Source organism: Dermacentor variabilis, chromosome 7 (genome assembly GCF_050947875.1).
Source record: "Dermacentor variabilis isolate Ectoservices chromosome 7, ASM5094787v1, whole genome shotgun sequence".
In the NCBI taxonomy this organism is placed as follows: domain Eukaryota; kingdom Metazoa; phylum Arthropoda; class Arachnida; order Ixodida; family Ixodidae; genus Dermacentor; species Dermacentor variabilis.
The window spans coordinates 128,584,299-128,590,445 of record NC_134574.1 but is presented as its reverse complement, the minus strand read 5'-3'; positions in this window follow the sequence as shown (position 1 = coordinate 128,590,445).

Sequence of the window (6,147 nt, the reverse complement as noted above, 5' to 3'; positions counted from 1 at the left end):
CCTACGGGGTTGGGAAAATCTTATTCAATCTAAAATCAGACTCAAAGAACATGGTGAACATCATAAGGTGTCATAATGGTGGCAAGCCGTAATTCGAGATTACATTTGCCCCCCGTGATTTTTGAAAACTCAGCTACTGGACGACTAAGCTATGCGAGAAAGCAACCTTCAATTTTAGGAGGGGGCAGGCTATATTTGTACACGTTACAGATAGACCTGGAATAGTTAAAGGTAACACGTTCTAGATTTTTCTAGCGCTATGTATCTTAAACCTGAGAGCGGTCACCATTAATGTGCATGACTTTCGTAAAGTCGTTTCGTAAAGAGGGTATCGGCGCTCTGAGACAAGGCTTCCGAACGTACCCTCATCAACCGCCCCGATCGACGGGGTTCCTGCACGCATGCGTATGGTAAAAAGGGCTATTTGAAGGCGAAACGCATGCAGCGTTTGCAATGTGTGCAACAGTGTGCACATTGTTGCACACGTTGTACATCCTATGACTATTATTATTATTAGTGGGGCTAGAAAAGAATAACGCAAATACTACTTCATGTTGAAGTACGATACGTTTAAAGCCAGCTTAAGTGAAAGCGCATGGGACCTGCTCTTCAATACAAGCAAGTACCGTTACGTTAATCACGCCTCCAACAACAACAAAAGTGGGATTTATTGAAGGAATTATGGAGTTTTGCGTGCCAAAACCACGACCTCATTATGATGCGCGCCGTAGCGGGGGACACCGGATCAATTTTGACCGCCTGGAGTTCCCTAACGAGCACGTAAATCTAAGTACACGAGTGTTCTTGCATTTCGTCCCCGTCGAAATGCGGCCGCCGTGGCCAGGATTTCATGCCGCGACCTCGTGCTTAGCAGCGCAACGTCAAAGCCGCCAGGCAACCACGGCGGGTTCGGGATTTATAAAGCTCGGCGCCTTTCTAAGTGCGCTAAAACGGGAACGAGCTTTAGCACGTGAAGCCCCATTCTCAGCTTGCGCTCTTTGGTGCTTCTTTTGTTGCGTTCTTTCGTTCGGCCGACCGACAGCGTCCCCTAATTTTGGGCCCTTGCTGCTAAACCTTTCTTGCGCCATCCAGCAGTAGTACTACCTGGTGATTTACTCATTTCTTTCTCTCTTTTCTAGGCACTTCGATTAGCGAGATAACTATACGCTTTCTAATCCATATGGCTGGTCACAGCACTCTCTAATGCGTGTGGCAGAGAACACTACTATCTAATCCATAAGGCAGAGAATCGCGCTTTCTAATCCAGATGCATGGTTGAGAATACCACTTTCTGAGCCATATGACTGAGAACATCACTTTCTAAGCCATATGGCTGAGAACACCACTTTCTAAGCCATATGACTGAGAACACCACTTTCTAAGCCATATGACTGAGAACACCACTTTCTAAGCCATGTGGCCGGGGACGCCACTTTCTAAGCTATGTAGCCGAGGACACCACTTTCTAAGCCGTGTGACTGAGAACACCACTTTTGAAGCCATGGCTGAGAATACCACTTTCTAAGCCATATGACTGAGAACACCACTTTCTAAGCCGTGTGGCTGAGAACACCACTCTTTAAGCCATATGGCTGAGAACACCACTTTCTAAGCCATGGCTGAGAACACCACTTTTTAAGCCATATGGCTGAGAACACCACTTTTTAAGCCATATGGCTGAGAACACCACTTTCTAAGCCATATGGCTGAGAACACCAATTTTTAAGCCGTGTGGCTGAGAACACCACTTTTTAAGCCATATGGCTGAGAATACCATTTTCTAAGCCATATGACTGAGAACACCACTTTCTAAGCCATATGGCTGAGAACACCACTTTCTAAGCCGTGTGGCTGAGAACACCACTTTTTAAGCCATATGGCTGAGAACACCACTTTCTAAGCCATGGCTGAGAACACCACTTTTTAAGCCATATGGCTGAGAACACCACTTTCTAAGCCATATGGCTGAGAACACCACTTTCTAAGCCATATGGCTGAGAACACCACTTTCTAAGCCATATGGCTGAGAACACCGTTTTCTAAGCCATATGGCTGAGAACACCAATTTCTAAGCCATGTGGCCGATGACGCCACTTTCTAAGCCATGTAGCCGAGGACACCACTTTCTAAGCCATGTAGCCGAGAACAACACTTTCTAAGCCATGGCTGATAACACCACTTTTTAAGCCATATGGCTGAGAACACCACTTTCTAAGCCATGGCTGAGAACACCACTTTCTAAGCCATGGCTGAGAACACCACTTTCTAAGCCATGGCTGAGAACACCACTCTTTAAGCCATATGGCTGTAACACCACTTTCTAAGCCATATGGCTGAAAACACCAGTTTCTAAGCCACATGGCTGAGAAGACCAGTTTCTAAGCCACATGGCTGCGATCACTTTTTAAGCTACATGGCTGAGATCACTTTTTAAGCCACATGGCTGAGAAGATCACTTTCTAAGCCATATGACGCAGAACACAAAAACAATGATTTGAACCCAGAATGGTCTGAACCCATTCTGTAGTTCCTCCAGCACATCATTTTTTCCCACACACTTAAGCAGTTATAATTTTATATCTTGCACTGCGATTCTATACAGGGTGTTTCAGCGAACACTTTCAAAATTTTTTAAAAGTTGCCTGTGGCAGATAATTCTAGTTAATGAGCCGGTCTATTCGAAGTGGCTGACACTACTTGCAAAAAAATCGAAATACAAAATCAGCTAATTAACAAGAATTCACTAATTTCTTGATAATTATGACCCATATTGCAATTTACAAATTCTAGCAGTGGACTTCCCAAGTTGGATCCACTTGGAACGAATTCTCAGAACGACACCAGTTTCGAGATATAAATTCCCGAACTTTGCGGAGAAATGAATTGGCGTTCCAGTTGTGTGCTTCAGTGCATGAAATGACGTTTTGTTAAAAACTGGAACGCCAATGCATTTCTCTGCATAGTCCGGGAATTTATATTTCGAAACTGGTGCAATCTTGAAAATTCGTTCCAAGTGGATCCGCCTTGCGAACTCCGCGGATAGAATTTGCGAATTGCAATATGGGCCATAATGTAATAGTTAAAACGTAATTAGACAATTTCTATTAATTAGTCAATTTTGCATCCCAATTTTTTGTGCGAGTATTGTCCGTCGCTTCGAGTAGACCAGCTCATCATCTAGAATTGTGATGTCTGCCACAGGCAACTTTTAAAGATTTTTGAAAGTGTTCGCTGAAACACCGTGTATATCACCGACGTTACCGTAACTGGCATGTGCGAGCTCGTTTTATCCTTATCACCTCTGCCTTTGCAGACGAAGTTGCTTTTACGTCACCGAATCGAAATTTTCTTCGTTCTAATCACTTGCTCTATGGCATTAGTCAGCAGTGCATTGCTCTTCCGACCGAGGTTTTTGATTAACTGTATTGGGATTTCATCGGGTCCTGCGGCCGCGTAATTAGGGATATTTATTCTGATTTTTCCAGCAGAATCTCTGTATGTTAAATTTTGATCTCCCGGGCTCCTCTATTGCTGCTGAATCTGTTTGAGTCTGAACTGCGCTTTCTTTTATGCCTAAGTTATCCCTAATAACATCTCTGATGTGACGTCTATAGTGCACGCAAAGGGACGCCGCGGCGGGTTCGCCGACTCGCCGGCAAGGCGTAGAGACGACTCCAGCCGTGGTACAAACAAATTGCTGGGGGGGAGGGTTCTTGCCTGTTGCGTACAAAGTGCGCGTACAGTACAGGAGTACGGCACTAGGGTGGCAATCGCAGACTACGGGCGAAAGCTCCCAGGAAGTCTGCTTCGCCACACCGGCTGCTCCGAGCAGGTTCGCCACACACAAAGGTGGGGGGGGGGGGGGGGGGGCGCCTTGCTCAGAGGGGCGCGGGATGAAGTGGGGGCCCGCACGCCCGACAGCCCAGAGCGCCGAAAGTCAAAATCTGTGGGGCGATCGAAGGCCCCCGCCGCGTACCTCCGATGCTGAAGGAGAGAGAAGCCGAAGAGAGGGCGAGAGGGGGTCCGCTCCTCGGGTTTCTACGCGCGGCGCACGACGTAACGTGAACAACGCGCACAAGCAGCAGCCTCCGCGTCGCGCTGGCGCCAGCGGAGAATGTACGCTCTCCGAAATGAGGCTGGAACTGCATGCACCCACCCCCGCGATTACGCGGGCGAATGGCCCAAGTCGCGCGAGAACAGGAGATGGGGATCCAAAGGGGTCCCCACAACCGAGAGCACAGACGTGCGCGTTAAACAACCTCAGGTCGGTCAGTATTTACTCGGGAGTCCACCGCTGCGGCGCGCCTCGTAATCATATCGTCGTGTGTGGTGCGCCAAACCCCCAAAACGTTACGATATACAAATGAGATACGAAATGTGGGCGAACAATGAACGTTCGAAGTATAGGCAGACTAGGGAGGTACAATCAACGTAGAATCACTTGAACCACCGCGTACTTACGTCGACTGCGTCTTTTCGCCCTTAAATTTCGCGCACACCTGCATGAAGGAGCCTAAAGTGCGACACGTCAGCTAGCCAATCCTGGCTGTCCGGCGTGCCCGCGACCGGGCTAGTGGGCTAGACCTGCCGGTCCCGACGTGGGAATAGCCGGGTGCGCGACGAGTTCGCGTCCTCGCCAGACTTGCAATAATGTTTCTTCGTATTTCAGTGCGTTGCACTGAAATACGTGCCAAAGGAGTTAACCGCATCGAAGATTGCCATCTTTACGGACTGCCGCGCTGCCCTTAGCAAGTTACAACGCAGTCAGATTGACTGCCCAGTTGTGCGCAGCATTACTGATTCTGCAAACAAAATTTCAACACGCGGGGTGTCTCTCGTTGCTCAATGCATGAATACTTTCACACGTAGGGATCGCCGGAAATGAAGCGGGTGATCGACAGGTTTAAACTTGGGGCTCATGACTGCGTCTGTCCTGAAATTTTGCGCAAGCTTGTTGACGCTCGTGTGCTGATTCGTCGCCACCTACTCAAGCAGCATCCAGACCAGCGCGTCGCAAATGGAACGCTCCTTCGCCGTGTTCGCGGTCCAGGCTTGTCTCGTCGCGCTAGAGCGCAACTACTCAAACTGAGGGTTGGCTGTGTGAACGTATGCGAACGTTCATACAGACAAGGACGCGTGGCTAGTCCATCGTGAACATCTTGCGGTCGCTGCGAGACACTTCTGCACCTGATATTGGAGTGTCCTGCTTTCAGTGCACAGCGCATGTCGCTGGTGAGGGGTTATCATATCCTTGGCCTGCTGTGAACTACACTCGACGAATGTTTGTATCCCAGTGGTTGTGCGCCTCTGCGCGATCAGGCTCATCGCGCTCTATTTACTTTTCTGGAATTAACTTAGGTTGACGTTTGTAACTCAAACATTATTTGTTCTATTTAACATTCTGTAGTAGTGTGACCTGCAGTAGGCTGGCCCTACTGGGTGTGAGCTGTACTGTGTATTCTTCTTTACTCTTTAACATTTGTCATATTGCTCTTTCTTTACTCTTTCCTCCCATCCTTTCTAGTTTACATTTCTATGTTTCTGACGCCTCCTTCCTGAAGAGTAGGCAGGCGTTGTGCTCCTTCCGCTGGCAGTTGTAGCCTGCTCTTCGTTTTCCTTTTCCAGTCAAATGTATATATGTTTTCAAAACAAATACTAATATGTCCAGTGTAAATAAACATGCGGGAAACAATGCACACGTGTACAAATAAACATTTATTGTAAAGTTATACCAACAAAGCCAAAAGCGATGCCCTGTACTGAGGGCAACGAGAAACCAACTTTTGCCATTCGCTCTCTTTCGGACAAACTCACTCTGCGATAACAGCATGCCTCCTAAAGTTGTTAAACTTACCAAATCTTGTTAACGTATTTATTCGCCGTTCAATTATCCTGCAAAGTTCTGGCGTCCACCATTGCTACGAACTCGGTCAGTAAAAAATCGCCCCCAGTAACCTATTTTGAATAATCCGACGTAGTCATATCGCAGAAAAACACGCTTATTGGAGCACGACGATTTCAACAACTTAACAAAAAAAAAAACATCCTGCCCCGAGCATATCGCTTACAGAGGAGCCTGTTTGACGCAGCACCGACATACATTCATGTCTACCGTACCAGTAAACATATCGAAGCCTCTCGCTCCAT